Source organism: Hylobates moloch, unplaced genomic scaffold (genome assembly GCF_009828535.3).
Source record: "Hylobates moloch isolate HMO894 unplaced genomic scaffold, HMol_V3 SCAFFOLD_14, whole genome shotgun sequence".
NCBI classification, from domain to species: domain Eukaryota; kingdom Metazoa; phylum Chordata; class Mammalia; order Primates; family Hylobatidae; genus Hylobates; species Hylobates moloch.
This window is the reverse complement of record NW_026652289.1, coordinates 18,354,109-18,371,153: the sequence shown is the minus strand read 5'-3', so window position 1 is coordinate 18,371,153 and position 17,045 is coordinate 18,354,109. Positions and strand designations below refer to the sequence as shown.

General features: G+C 35.0%; 1 long non-coding RNA gene across 1 annotated transcript; it reads left to right on the top strand.

The window, feature by feature from the left end:
- The first annotated feature begins 1,755 nt into the window (after positions 1-1,755).
- Positions 1,756-13,232, top strand: LOC131381241 (uncharacterized). Its single transcript, XR_009209858.1, has 3 exons — positions 1,756-1,979; positions 11,715-11,815; positions 13,087-13,232. It is a non-coding gene; the product is annotated as an uncharacterized LOC131381241 (long non-coding RNA).
- The last annotated feature ends 3,813 nt before the right edge of the window (positions 13,233-17,045 follow it).

Here is a 17,045-nt window from a genome sequence, read left to right as displayed (position 1 = left end):
GCAGAAGCCAGGAATAGAGATGGTATTATAAAAGAAAGATTTGCGGATGAGCCTCTTGTCTAGTGGAGAGAATCCCTGAAACATACAAGGAACATTTGCAAGATTCTTAAGAATGTTGTGCCAACAGACATACTCAATGTCAGCTTGAACTAAAAGGGAGACGGAACAAAAGGAGGGAAGGCTATGGAATTCTCCAAATTCTACATGTAGAAAACAAAATGATAAAACTACTCAGCTGCAAACATGTAGAGTCTCTACAATAGCAGCAGAGCCAGGAAACACAGAGAATGATTCTCAAGCTTTGAAACCTAATGTTGAATGCAAAAACAGATTTTGAAATTGCTCAGCTCTGGTGATTCCTTTTGTGAATTGGATATCTATTCACGTTATCTGATCCCTATCTCGCCATAGTATTTTAGGAGCCAATATTATGTTTTATAGTTTCACAGATCTCCCGATGGAGAATAATTTTGCCCCAGAGTGGATAACAGTGAAAGCCCCACCCATGACTAATTTAGATAAATTAGATTATAAGATTTGGGCCTTCCATGATGATGATAACTATATCCTCATTCCTGGAACCTGTGAATATGTTATGTGTAAAGTAGGAGACTCTGGGGATATTAAGTTAAGGATCTTGAGATGGAGAGATTATTCTGGATTATTTGGGTAGACCCAATGTAATCATGAAGGTCCTACAAAAGGGAGGCAGGAGTGTGAGAATCAGAAAAGACCATGTGATTGAAGACTGGAACTGAGAGAGAGAGAGAGTGATTAGCAGATATTTGCTGTTGGCTTTGAAGATATAAGATAGGCCACTTCTACAAGTCAAGGATGCAGAAAGTATCTAAAAGCTAGAAAAGGCAAGGAAACAAATTTTTCTGTAAAACCTTTAAAAGGAGTGCAGTTCTATTGATCAATTTTAGACTTCTAACCTCCGGAACTGCATGATAATGCATTTGTATTGTTTTAAGACACTAAGTTGTGGCTTCCCCTTCCTAACTCCACCCTTACTACCACAGCCATCTTGTCCCTCTCCCATTCTCCTACCTTGGGGTAGAAAGAATAGGGGAAAAATAAACAGAAACCAGAAATTTTAATGCAATATGGAAAATGTATTTTATGAAGTTTTCAGAAACTTGAAACAATTACAGCATTTCAATAGAGGGGTTTATCAGAGTTCTTAGATTGAGGCCCCATTGGTGTCTTTCCTTCATAGGATAGATGTAAACAGGGTGGACACTGGACCACATAGGCAGTGTATTAAACTGGTGAGTGTCATTCGGGGGCTCTATGTCCCATTCTGCAATGTAAGGAACCGCCATGTAAGTAGAAGTTTAAGTAATGCTGTCAGGTTTACCAGTCTGGCTAAAAGTCATAGTAGGAGATCCAGGCACAGGTATCCTTTTGGAAAATACTTGAAGAGGAGGCTTTCTCAAAGCAAAAGTCTCCAGGCCAATACAAAGAAATTTGTATTGTTTTAAATCATCAACTTTGTGGTAATATTTTACAATAGCAGCAGGGTGCTAATATACCATCCATACTATTAATCTAGGGTGAAAGCAACATAAAAATAATCTCAGATATAGCTAGATCCAAAAATTCATTTTATGTGCTCTTTTTCTAGGAGAATCTTGAAGTATGTGCCTTCCAAACGGAGTATAGTTCCAAAGAAGACATGGTATCCCAGCAACCAAATATACAACACAGGAGACAGATGAATTTCTCATTCTTGTAGGCTACCATTTCTTTTGGCTTATTACAAAACAACAGGATGCTGCAGCTTTATCAAAGTCTACTTATTTGTCCACTAAAAGTTTATGGCTATACGTTTCCAACTAGAACATCTAAACACCAGTATATGGAATTCTGACAAAGTTAAAACCAGGAAGAGATCCTATGAAGGCTGACATTGATTTGTACGTCCTTTTTATAGAACAAGAAAAATAATAAGAACAAGAACAGAAACAACATTTGCAGTGAGTCTGCTCTTTGTCTATCAATGAGTTAAATTCTTTAACACACACACACACACACACACACACACACACACAATGGGTTTGATATCATTTGGTTATTAATCACATGTATAGATAAGGAAACTAGATTTAGAAAAGTGACATAACAGGCCAATGTCATTATATTATTGAAAAAAGAGATTCAATGAGAATTGATGTATTTCTACTTATAATTTAGGGCTATTGTGCCAGCTTCATACTAGAAACCATCAACTCTTATCATACAGGAAAAAAAAAATCCAGTTTTACTTAAAGAATAAGGAAAAGATAGAATTAACCACAAAATCAAACAATATCCCCATATGCCTAGCTGAAATTTCATTAGTGTCACAACCATTTTAAAAATTTAAAATAAGACCACTCACCTGGAGGTAAAGAGCTATAGCATATATTTACTTGCCATGAAAAATGTTTTTCTTATACATAGTGCCTAAGAAGTATGGGATTTTATTTCCTTTTTCACAGCTGGAAAGGCTTAGTAACCAATTCACTTTTTGTAGTGTAATATCGTCTGGTTTTAGGCAGTGCCAGAAAAGAAATGAAAAAACAATTGAGCAAAATATATGGTTTTAAATGAATGTAAACCATGTACATGGGTTTCATATCAAATTCTGAAATGTTTTTTCAGTTTGAATGTGAAACTATCTAATAAGGACAACATTCCAGCTAGAGATCAATTAACTTTTTTATGATATTGCCTTTTATTTAAAAGAGTAAGCAAATATGGATTGGGTGTCTATTATGTACTTGTTTCTATGATACCTTTCATTTATTTTATAATACTAGGACTAGTAACAATGCTGCAGCATCATTTGAAGCAAGTATCCTGACTTCTGTGGTAGTTGTCTTGAAGGCTTTTTTCCTAACATTTTAAGAGAAAACTGAGTTAGGAAGATGTATTCCATCCAAAATATTTAAGCGAACTGACCTCTATAAGATGATGGATGCCAATAAGCTAATGGATAAATTCATTCTCTTTTCAAAGGGATAAAATCTTTTTAAAAACATTTATTACTATTTTGGTGCAATTAGAGAGGCAAAAGTCTAATTACAAGTAAAACTAAGAACATCAGAGTGTTACATGAAATAGGTTGATTATAATAAAGGTGTTCTGGAAAGTTATAAAACAGCTGCTGCTTTTGCTTCCAAAGCTCTAAAATATTTAATAAATTAGAAAGAAAACACATTAGTTAAGTGTTAATTTCACTCAACTGTTTATCCTTAATTTCAGTTTCCAGGGGGAAATTATTACTTGGTTTATACAGCAGGATTTTTTTTAATCATACAGAACCTTCAGGAAATTATTTTATAGAGGTAACGTTTGGACTACTAGTGGAAAGTGGCAGGTTGAGGATAGGAATTTACCTCCTTCCCTCCCAATATCCTGTGGAAATGAAGAAAAATTCATTTTAAGGTGTGTAAATCCAAAACATAGTTCTGGAAAGCAAGAAAGTGTGCTATTAATTCATTGCACTAATTTTGAGAACTTTCCAGAGCATAACACTGATATTGGATTAAAGGAGCAACTGAGTAGAACCAGTGTAACCCAAAACAAATGCAAGATCATTGTATTGGAGAGAGTCATCCTTCTCAACTCTACTTTAGAGAAACTAAACTCTAAGTGAACATTCACGAAGCACAGGGAATGATCCTAGGGACATTTAAAGGCAGAACCTATAGAAGGTTCTATAAAGGCTTCTATAAAGTCTATAGAAGAATTTAGCCTAATGTAACTCCCCCTACTGATCACCAGCTATACAGATGAGTGAGATATTCTTTTGTCAACTGCTTTACTGACCTCTTACCATATACCCAAGCTTTATATTAGAGTTCCGCAGGGCTAGGTAATGTGCTGTTTATTATTTTCTATCATGTCTCCAACTTGATTTAAACTTTCTGTATTGCTTAAATATCATCTATCTCTTGATGACTTCAATTTTTCAAGTTTCCAACTCATAGCTAGATTTGAAGTCTGATTGCCTACTGACATGCCTACTTTGTTGTTTCAGGACTTCTGTAGTGACCACTCATTGGTCAGGGTTCATTCACCCATTTTGTAGTAACAATTCATCAATCGCCCTTTAGAGAATCAGTAGTTTTCCAATCTTCCCATGTTGTTCAAATTAGGTTGATTTCTTTTCTGCTCCAAGCATCAACCTCTATTCCAGATTTAGTCAATCACATGAATCAGTTCTGATCAATGAGAGACAAATAAGTGGTTTTTGCAAAAGATATTAGAAAAAAAGAAAACATTACTGGGGTGGACAAGGTGAAAATAATATAAGCATGGATTTTAAAGGGCACATGCATGCACACACACATACGAGGACACATATACAGACATAGGGCCCAGTGTAGAGGGACAAAGACAAAATTGTTACAAAACAATTTGAACCTCATCTTCTAATATCTTCCTCACATTATCACATTTTTGTCACCTTTGAGATGTTGCCATGTAGTTGGATTCTCTTTACCAGGAATGCTCTGTGACCTTGGTCTTTGCCTAGCTGTTTCCCTCTCAAACTTCAGGTCTCAGTTTAAATACTAACTCAAGAGAGATTTTGCTCAACTATCACTCAAAATGGCACCATCAATATTCTCTATAAAGGCTAGAAGATGTGGATGCTATATCACTGTGTAGCGGTTTCATTCATTTATTTATTTTTATTATCTGTCTTTTCCCTTGAAATTCAAGCTCCGAGTCAGTAGGCACCAAGTCTGTGCTGTTCCCTGTTATAGTCCTAGAAGCTAGATTAGTGACTGGCACATAGTGTGCTCACTAAATTTTTTTTTTTTTTTTTGAGATGGAGTTTTGCTCTTGTTGCCCAGGCTGGAGTGCAATGGCGCCACCTCGGCTCATTGCAACCTCTACCTCCTGGGTTCAAGCGATTCTCCTGCGTCAGCCTCCCGAGTAGCTGGGATTACAAGCATGTGCCACCACGTCTCGGCTAATTTTGTATTTTTAGTAGAGGTGGGGTTTCTCCATGTTGGTCAGACTGGTCTCAAACTCCTGACCTCGGGTGATCCGTCCACCTCGGCCTCCCTAAATGCTGGGATGGGATTACAGGCATGAGCCATCATGCCCGGCCTCACTAAATATTTTTTAATGAATGAATGAATAAATGAATAAGAACAAAAATTGTATAACTACCAAAACTTGGGAAGTTGAAGAAAGAGTCCTGAAATTATAAGTACACTAAATTCCTCATCTTATATAAAAAGGACTTAATAAATACTGCATAAAATTGGTAAATTTAAAAAGGAGGGTATAATTATATCAATGTTAGGATAGCAAATAGCAGAATAATTTATACAGAAACTTAACAGGCTTCCTTTCAAATGTAGAACTTGATTAATCATAGTGTTAGTCTGAATAGTCTGGTATTTTTTTAACATGCATGACTAAGGGTGAAGGTAAAGGAAGGAGGCTTTTAAAATTAATTACATATGCCTCTGCTTTATTTATTGACTTTTTCACATGTATTTACTTTTTTCACAAGTTTTACCACTCTAAATTACAACAATCTTCATATCAATTTCGTTTAATTCATAGAATAAATTCAACTCAGCACTAAAATCTGAAGTATTCCCTATATTATAAATTGATAAGCTTGTTTGTTTTACAACATAAATGAAAATTACTTAAAATATCTTACTAAAATTCTAAAAAAAATTCATAGAAGTTGGATAATAAATCAGCGTAAAATACAGCCATGTATTTTATGTCACTGTTTTCAAGACACTAGCATATCTAAGGATGATCAATACTTTGGTCCTGCTCTAAGGGAGAAGAAAAACAGAAAAAAGCTGACATTCATTTAGAAGGTACCTATATGTGGCCTTCTGCTATGTCCTTGTCCTTCATAAATTCACACAACAACACTGACAGAAGATTTTGTAGTGAAAGGGACATTCAGATATTGGGAAACTACTCTAGGTTTCTACAGTTAAACACATAACAAAACTATGTTTCAATTTTTTTTTCTGGCCTATTCTATTTCCCTATAACATATTGTTTTTATTACAAAAACATGAACATTTTGAAAATTTGTATTTAAAAGCATAAGATGCTTACTTTAAGGTTTATTTTCATTTTATGCTATTTCTATTTGTCATTTAAATATGTGGTGTTTCTTTATATTTATGTTGCCCTAATATAAAGTATATTTTGGAGAAAATACCTTATATATTTATGGAGGTAGGCAGGTATGTATGCGTTTATCCAATTTATTTGGAGTGAAGTTGAGCACATTCCTTAGTATTTTTTTCAGTGAAAAATGTAGGACTATCTTCAATTTAGTGAAGAAAAACATTAATGGTTTTTGAAACACAATGTTTCAACAAACATTTAAATGAAATTTACTTTGGGCAATGAGATTTCTTGATTGTGTGATATAGACAGATATTTGTGAAGATGGACTTGGCTTTGGTAAAGGGAAATTAATTTAAAATATTTAAAATAGAGTTATTACAACTGATTATTACAAAATAATTTGACTTTTTACTTATGCCAACACTCAGATTCTGAAGAAAGCTCAGCAGCATTGTGCAATATCAATTCTTTCCTACTCTGTGCATAAATAACATTTTTTCCATGTGCAGGAAGTTTGCAAATTTCCAAATGGAGGATTTGAATATACTCGTACTCCACTAACTAAAAACAGTTATATGTTTTTCATGAGCCCTATAGCAATTCTTATACTGGAAGATGCATATTGACCACTGATGGTTTGGCTCTGTGTCCCTATCCAAATCTCATCTTGAATTGTAATCACCATGTGTTGAGGGAGGGACATGTATTCCCCATGTGTGGAGGGAGGGTGTTGATTAAATTACCAAGGCAGTTTCCTCCATGCTGCTCTCATGACAGTGAGTGAGTTCTCAGGAGATCTGATGGTTTTATCGGTTTCTTGCATTTCCCCTGCTTACAATTCTATCTCCTGCTGCCATATGAAGGAGGTCCTTGCTTGCCTTTGCCTTCTGCCGTAATTGTGAGTTTCCTGCAGCCTCCCCAGCTATGTGGAGCTGTGAGTCAATTAAACTTCCCTCCTTCATAAATTACCTAGTCTCTGGTGTGAGAATGAACTAATACAACCACATAATCAAAAAGTCAAATCTGAAGGTCATGTTGAAAGAGATGCCACAGATTGTTTACCAAAAGCAAAAGAAAGGTAAAAATTAATCTGCCTGCCTTCATGTATTTGTCCCCTAAGAGTGATATGGCTTTGAGATTTCCTCAATGAAAACATCCATGTCATACTAATAAGGAAAAGTTATGTCTGAGTAAATTTAAATTATTATGTTTATTTAAATATTCAGATGACATTACATCACTAGTTAATATCATTCAACGTTTATTGATATTTAATTTCACATGGGATTGTCTTCAATAATTTGGATAAACTCTTCCAAATTTGACAATCTTCAAGTCTAAAGTTAGAGGTAAAGCAAATATGTACGTAACTATGTAAAAATTATTTGAAAGCTAGTGTGTGTGTGTGTGTGTGTGTGTGTGTGTGTGTATACTTGAATCATGAGGTTCTTTGACATTTATCTTTTACAAAAAAATTTGTACTATTTAGTTTTTAGTTCAGATTCTGGGATTTAAGACTTCAAAATACTTACACTCAGCATGCTAGGTAATTATCCTTTACGTTAGAGATATGGGTTGGAAGTCAGAAAAAAAACAGGGAGAGTAAAGGACAACATGTTTATTCAGCTCGTGTTCTCTCTTTATAAATAAGCAAATGAGTATTAAGTACTTTACAAAATACTTCTATTGTTTGCATCCTGTTTTAGTCTGTTCTCACCCTGCTATTAAAAACATACCTAAGACTGGGTAATTTATAAAGGAAAGAGGTTTAATTGACTCATAGTTCCACATGGCTGGGGAGACCTCACAATCATGGTGGAAGGCGAATGAGGAGCAAAGTCATGTCTTACACAGCCGCAGGCAAGAGAGCTCGCACAGGTGAACTCCCACGTACAAAACCATCAGATCTTGTGAGACTTATTCACTATGAGGAGAACAGTATGGGGGAGACCCTCCATGATTCAATTATCTCCACCTGGCCCCACCCTTGACATGTGGAGATTATTACCATTCAATGTGAGATTTGGATGGGGACACAGAGCCAAACCATATTAGGTGCTCAAAGTAAATAAGCCCTGAGAAACTCAAATAAACCATTGATTAACATTAAGTACTTGTTATTGAAACAAAACACACAGCTATCCTTTTATAATTAAGTAAATATTTAATGTCCATGTTTACGTAGAAATATACACTATTTTGTAAATTTATGAGCAGGAATTCTTTTAAATTTTTCAATTAATTTTATACCTGAAATTTCAAATCATGGTTTTAAAGCTGAAATAGGTAAATAGGTGCTGAAATTCATTACGTTGATTTATGCTGAGTACATGTCCCAGTTACCAACTATCCCAACTATCGCATGACAAATAAAAGCAAACTTAGTGGTGTAAAGAATGACTATTTTATTGTGTACCCAGATTATGTAGGTCAAGAATTCAGAGTGCCAGCAGGAATGGCTTGTTTGTGATTCATGGTATCTGGAGACTTAACAGGGAAGATTTCAATGGCTAGGAGTAACTGCAACCTAGAATCATCTGGATACTTTTTCATATACATGTCTGACAAAACCGGATTGGGAGGATTCAAAGACAGGCTCACCTGGGGCTGTCAACTGAGGATCTACCCTGGCTCCTGTCACAAATTCCACCTGATGTGAACCTCCTTGAAGCATGTCACATTACAATAGTTGGTCTTTCTATATTGAAGCTTAAGGCTCTACTGTGATCAGAATGTTTGTGCCCCCTCATAATTCATATGCTGAAATTCTCAACTTCAAGGTGATGGTTAGGATGTGGGCCTTTGGGAGGTTGATTAGGTCATGAAAGAGGAGCCCTCATAAATGGGATTTGTGCCTCTTTTCCCCTTTCCCCATGTAAGGATATAGCAACAGGGCGCCATCTATGAATAAAGAAACAGGCCCTCAACAGACAAAATCTGTTGGCATCTTGATTTTGGACTTTCCAGCCTCTATAATCATGAGGAATACATTTCTGTTATTTATAAGCTGCCCAGTTTATGTTATTTTGTTATAGAAGCCTGAATGGACTAAGACAGGCTTCTGAATGAAGTGTTTCAATGAATACAGTAGAAGTTTCGTGGCATTTTATGACATAGCTTAGGAAGTCAAATAGTATCTTCTGCTATATTTTATTGGTTATGACAGTCAATTCAAGGGAGAAGGATACATCCCTACCTCTTACTGGAAGAAATAGTAAAGAATTTGTGGTCATGTTTTAAAATCACCAGAGTAGGCCTTCTATTCCCAAATGATTTTCATTTCCTCCACATGCAAATTCATTTCTTTCCAAGACCCTCCCACCTAAAGTCTCATTTCATTCCAGTATCATCAGGTTCAGACTCAAAGTTCAAAATCTCAATCTCAATCAAGTCCAGGTGTTGATAACACTTCCCAGATATAATTGCTCTTGATGCACAAAAGAAACAAGGTATCTTCCTCTCCTCGCACCCAGCATACAATGGTGAGAGAATCAAGGACAATGTAAAAGAAAAGCCCTAACAGAATAATTGCATTTAATGTAAAGTTATTCAGTTATTTCTGCTACATGCAAATTCCAATGATTATATTTTAATGTGACCAATTTTGAAATGTAATTTTAAGTATTTCATACTTACAAATATCTACTCATCATCAGCGTTGGCACATTATCAATAAGATGTCATTATTTCAAAGTGGCAAAGGAAGATATTTTAAAACTGTATTCAATTTCCCAGAAACAAGAAGATGAAGACAAAAGCTAGATGATCAAACAGTTTTAAAAATATTGCCAATAGCTTAACAATATAAGACATGTGTGGAAGGGAAAACTTGCTGAAGCTTGAATTGTGTCTTCTGGGAAATAAAAGTGGCAATGACTAATTGCCACAGGATATTGGCAATTGCAGAGGCCAGGTTGTTTCAAAAAATAGGAAAAAAATAAATACCAATCTCAGATACTTTACTTCACAAACTAAGAGCCAATTCCTTTGATCTTAAATATTATAATAATCACAATGTATCCCAAGGTAAAGAAAATAATACTATGCAGTGATCGTGGAAGGATAAAAATATTAGTAGGTATATGCTACAACACAAAGCCTTTGGTAGCAAATATTCTAATCTGGAAATCAACGACACAATGGCAAAATATTGCAATTCTGAGCAGGAAATAAAGAAATGCTTTTTATTGTTCTTTAGTTCCAGAAATAATAACAATAGAAATAGTGTGATTATGTGGATTAAGTCAATCAAGATTTTTTTCTAGTCAGATTGTACAAGTACTTGAACTATACAGAAATTAAAATACAAAGAAGATAAAACTTCGTGGCCTGGAGCCTGTGAGAATTCTCTATTGTCTCAAGTCATGTGTTTGAATTAAACAAATCCCGTCTGTTCCATTTCTAGTTCCAGTTCTACTATTTTGAAGTCAATAAATTTTTATTCTAAAATTTAATGTTACAATATCAGACTTCATTTGATAATACCAGTATGTTTAAACTCTGGCCCATTTCCAACATTTTACATTACTCTATTGCTGTACTTACAACATCTGACTTGAGTACAACTACCTGATTTGGCTTGGTGTATATTTCACTGGCATACTCACCTGCTCCCTTGATGATTCTAATATCACAGTCTCCAAAGAATGGACAGGAATTCCTGGAGAAAATGGCATGCTCCTAAAAATTAAGTAGAATTTTCTTCCAGGGATTTCCCTGGCAAAAAGAGGTAAAAGAGGGGATTCCCTGACAGTGTACAGGAATTTCCACTGCATTTCCTCAGAAGTGCTGGGAAATCAGAAGCTTCTAACAGTCATTCAAGAGTAGAGATAATTAAGGGGAATATAATAATTTACCAATTTTAAAAAGAGACATATTATATGGTTCATAGGACCTAGCAGTAATCAAGTCAAAAAATAAGTATGTAAATAACTTGAATATATCTACTTATATGTTATCTATCCATCTACCTATGTAAACTTTATAATACCAGAGAACAGAAACTGATTTGTTTTTTGTTAGTTTGTTTTCCCCCCGGAAACGTTAATGGCATTGGAATGTACTATGGTTTAGGTAATTAAGATGTTTCTGAAAAGGAATTGCTTAAATGAAATTACAGTAAATTATTTATTAAAGAGAAATTTAAAACAAGTTATATTCTGTAAGTAAATAATTCAGGTCTCGGATGATGGTTTTAAATCAATATTTGGTTTTGTGTCTTAGGTTTTCTGGTAGTAAAACAATTTGATTAGATAGATGATAGACAGGTAGTTGTCATTAAACGGCACAGTATTTCAAATAAAACTCCTCACAGTGAATATTAGCAGATTTTACCATATTATAAAATTTTCAAACATAATTATATGAACATTAAAACTAAAGATTATAAAGTGAAAAGTATTGTAGTTCATGAAATTCTTTCCAAAACATGCCTGACCAGACAATAAGCACACACACTAAATATTCACTGTTGTAACTTAAGATGATAGCTTATATACAAAAACATTGAAGAGTTTTGAGACAATTTTGAAAATACCTAAATAAGCAATATTTACATATTATGGCTCAGGGAATAGATATTAACAAAAATTATCCTCTCTCAGGCCACTGTCTAGACCACAGGAAACCTGGTCAACAACATATGGGATGTCACCAGATTCAGACTCAGAAGTTTCCATAGTGCTGTGGCCAACAGCTAGACACAGTGAGTCATGGCTGCCCCAGTAACCAAACTCTCATCACACACAGGCTGTTTAGATAGTGATGGAACTAACATGAAATAAAATCAGGCCAAATAACATCTTAAGGTTCTAAAGAAAGATTTTAGATTCAGCATAGCTTCTAAATTCAGCAGCATCCAGAAAGTTTTGCCAGAGCAAGAAAAGTATAATACATTAGAAACAAGTTACTTTCCACAACTCAGGTTGCTTAGAAAAAGAAATTATTAGAAGAAAAGGATTTAATGTAGACAGTTACAGGTAGTCACATCCATGTCAATATTTATATCTCTGTCTATATAGTAAACTTGATATCTGTGTACGTCAGCGAATAATAGTACCTACCTCAAATGAAATTAAATAAAAAATAAATGAGATACCACAATTGAAGTTGATTAGCATGTTAGTTGTGTAAACAGGCACATGTAAGCACAAGTGTGCACACACTACTTTTATTGGGTCCTTATATTTCTTGGAAAAAAATTACATTTATATTTACCAGAGGTGCAGAGTTATAAAACATAGCCATATGCTATTCCACATACAACAATAAGCATATCTTGGAAGGCAAGCTAGATCAAAAATTGATATATAAGATGGAGTTTAGAAATCAACTGTAATTATATCTCTGGAAAATTCATGCACTTTAGGGAAATCTAGCTCCTGCCAGCTTTATTTGTATGCTTTGATTTACCTTAAAGTAACGTCATGCCTCATGCCAGTGACTGATTCAACACATAACATTCTCCAAGTCACAGGAGTTCATTCAGGAAGGAAAGATATGTGACCTGCCTAGCAAGGGACGTGTGAGGAATGAGTGTTTAGGGATATGGCTAAATGTGTTTTATTGTTATTGTAGTTTCAGGGGCTTTTCTCTCTTTTTCTGTTTTGTTTTTTTGAGATGGATTCTCACTCTGGCGCCAGGCTGGAGTGCAATGGTGTGATTCGGTTCACTGCAACCTCCACCTCCCGGATTCAAGTGATTCTCTTGCCTCAGCCTCCCAAGTAGCTGGGACTCCAGGGGTGTGCCACCACGTCTGGCTAATTTTTGTAATTTTAGTAGAGACGGGGTTTCACCGTGTTGACCAGGATGGTCTTGATCTCTTGACCTCATGATCTGTCCACCTTGGCCTCCCAAAGTGCTGGGATTACAGGCGTGAGCCACTGCGCCCAGCCTGCTATTTCTTTTTTAAGAGAGCGACAAGGGAGTAAGTTTTCTCTTCTGCACACTGCAATTGCACAATATTATTATACATAGGCCTGCAACTGTTACCAGCCTGAGAATGAAGCTGCTTTATTGAAAAATGCAGTGAAGAGAATTTTAGAGAAGGAGCCAGTGGGTTAGCCCTGCCCGGACTCTTACCTGTGTGAACTGCGGATATCTATATTGTTTAAGCCTTTTTTTTATTGGTAAGTTTTTATTTAAACCAAAAATTATTCTGTTAGAGTATCCCAGCCTCTTTCACCCTAAATGTATCTAATTAAATACTACAAGCCCATGACACCATCTGACTTTATTCTCTTCAATTGTATCCTTTTGTATCTCAAATCTGTCTTACTCTTATTCATGTTTTTTTTTAATTTCCCAAATACCTCACCTGTATGCTATAATTGATCCAATTCTGTAAATAAAATGCAAATTTACTTTGAAGCCGTATTGATACTGAATGTTATAGTTATATGATAAAGGAATAGGTACATAAGTACTACTTTATCAGATTTAAAGGTTTTTTTACATATTTATAAATATTTTACATTTGCATATACTATAACAGAAAGGTAAATAGGGTGGTTCTGAATATAGTTTGTTATTAAACCTACTTCATAAGGTTGGAATTATGAGCCATTTTTAAACCAATTATGGCTTGGTAGTAGGGTTCTTATTGACAACTGATCAAGAAGAAAATATCAAAATGTAATACATTCATCAGCTATTGAGGAAATCTCTTCAGTGTTAGATAATAGTTTCCCACACACAGGTTTGTGAACGTGAAAGAAAAATAAAAATCAACACACAAACCAACTTAGGAGAGTTTCTGTGGTCAGGGTAAAAAACTTCAGGGGATAGAGGTAAAGAGAATAAATCTGTATCGTTTTCTGCTGCTAATCACACTTACTGGGGAGAAAAATTCCTGCATTAAACTGTGAACAACATAGTTGAATTCTGTTATCTCAAAGACTCATCTTGTTCTTTCTATCGCTAAAGGATAGAAATCATGAGTGGTTAGACTAATGGTTAACAAAGTGCCTTTATGACTTTGTTGGGTTTTTTGTTGTGATATACAAAAGGAAAGTAGGAACTTTATTTTAAAGAAGAATCAAAGAATAGAATTTAAGGGTTAGAAGCTGATAGATAAGAGAGGGAATGGAGGCCTACCTGAATGTGGATATACCACAGCTCACGGAAGGAGGGTTGGGAGAATAGGGGCTGAATAGAGACTGTAGAAAATATTGAGTGGTAAGGAATGGAAAATAAATACTTAGGACTGATACACCGTCTATTCAATTTTAAGTAGCAGCCTGTTTTATTTTATTTTCTTGCTCTTTGTATTAGTTCGTTTTCACACTGCTCTGAAGAACTACCTGAAGCTGGGTAATTTATGAAGAAAAGAGGTTTAATTGACTCACAGTTCTGCAGTCTTAACGGGAAGCATGACTGGGAGGCCTTAGGAAACTTACAACCATGAAGGAAGGCGAAGGGAAAGCAAGGACCTTCTTCACATGGTGGCAGGAGAGAGAAAGTGAGGGAGGATGTGCCACGCACTTTTAAACCACCAGATCTTGTAAGAACTCACTCACTATCATGAGAACAGCAAGAAGGAATAATCACCATAATCACCACCTCCCACCAGACCCCTCCTCCAATTCCACATGGAGGAAGAATTTGAGCAGGGACATAAATCCAAACCATATCAACCTTGCTTTTACGTAACCTACCTTTGTCACCCAGATTTTCAGTAAAACTTTCCCTCATTCATCACCAATGTGTTCAAGGCGCTTCAGGGAGAAAAATATTTCAATATATTATTTAGAAAGGGAAGAATAAGTTCAAAATACATGAACCTGATATGGATACTGGTCAGGAGAAAACAAATCCACTGGACAAACTTGGAAAGACAGGGGAGGTTTTTTGCACGAGTGGGGACAATGTTTCATGAGTCGGATGAGTTGATGAGTTGGATGATGTTTCACGAGTTGGATGAGTAGGGAATAAACATAGGAGATCTAAGGAAATGGGAACACACTGCACATACAGTGTATGTGTGATTATGCACATACAGTGTATGTGTAATTATGCACATAACAACAGCTGTAAAATGTAGTCTATCCAGTGGGAAATAAGATTCTTTAAATGTAAATATTCTCTAAAAGGCACATTACTTACCTGAAGTTTTTCTGATTTGAACATGTATGTTTTTAGTTGCAAGATTGGTTGAGTCACATAGTTCATGTATACGTGTATATAAGGGGTTTGAAATGAGGATATAATAAACATAAGAAATGTATATACTCTTCTCTATATGATAAAACTAAACATATTCCAAAATACAATTCTTATGTACATCTAATATGGAAACAGTACAGTGATAACATAATATAGTCCACTCACTACTCACCAAAGAGATGGTGAGAATCCTAATCTAGAAGAACCAATAGGAAAATAAATTAATAGTGCATCATGCTCATCTTCTCTTTTTGGTATTATGTCCTCTGCTAATTCTTATACTTTATAGCATTATCATTACATGTAATCTGCAAATTTTATAGTTTTTACTATAACTTATAGTTTGAATTTAGAGTTGAAAGGCACATAGATCATTTTAAGTAGAGTATTTACACAGATTTTATTTCTCTCTACTATGAAGTGCAAAATGCCAATAGCATACTTTCCTGACTAACCTGGGGTAGCTTTTCTTTTATTCTTTGTCCCTGGAAATCACTCAGACACTGGTGTTCCATGAAGTACCTAGTTAGGGAGTGTACCTAGTTAGTGACTGTTCTCACGCTGCTAATAAAGACATAATTGAGAATGGGAAATTTATAAAGAAAAAGAGGTTTAATGGACTCACAGTTTCACATGGCTGAGATGGCCTCAATCATGGCAGAAAATGAAGGAGGTGCAAAGGCACATCTTACATGGTGGCAGGCAAGAGAGCATGTGCAAGGGAACTTCCCTTTATAAAATCATCAGATCTCATGAGACTTAATCACTATCACAAGAACAACATGGGAAAAACCTCCCCATGATTCAATTACCTCCTACTGGGTCCTTCCTACAACATGTGTGGATTATGAGAGCTACAATTCAAGATGAGATTTGGGTGGGGACACAGCCAAATCAAACCATATCTGGAAGTATATTTAATTTTGCCTCATCTGACTAAAGTTTTTCTTTTTTCTGTTATCTAAGCTGGATGTGTATTTCCTTTTCTCATTGTTCTATTACACTGATGAACAACATTGTGAAATAACAGTAATTGACTAGTACTAGTGTAAGAATGCTGTTGTTTTCTTATGATACATTCAGTATCTTGTAGGCTGCACAAATGCTATATTTAAATTTTATTTTTTCCTCCTCCCTCTAAAAAAACTGAGATAAAAATAGAGGTGCCTCTATGTTCCAAGGTAAATTTCTTGCAAAAAAATGACAATCCATCTCTAACCTTTCTATGGCATTTTATTTTTAAAAAATGGTTGATGAACTAATACCAGAAGATACTGAATAAACACATACAAATGAATGGAAGAAAATTAATATAGTGAACATCATAGTTAGGGTGATGTTACATGTTCCCCACTACTATGACTGACTTAATGGCAGTTTCTTTTTTATTGAATAATTTTCAGTGTAACTAATAGATCTGTAAATTATAAACTTCACTCAATTAATTTCTGTAGTTTCTTCACAAGACATTTAGCTCTGGAATTTTATTGAACTCTACATTACTAAAATATATTTGCAAAAGTAAGCTATGAAAAATATATGCATGATTTCGTTTCATTGAAGTTTGGTAGAAAACAAAATCAAACTTCTAGTGTATCTTAGAATGATGTACTAAGTTGACCAATATATGTTGCATTAAACAGAAGTACTGGAACAAACAAATTAACAGACAAATATGTTTACAAAGCCCAGATTTAGAGTCTTATTTTATTAAATCCAGATCCTTCTAGAGGATCATTGAAAGCATCTGTAATTATTTCAAATAACATTAT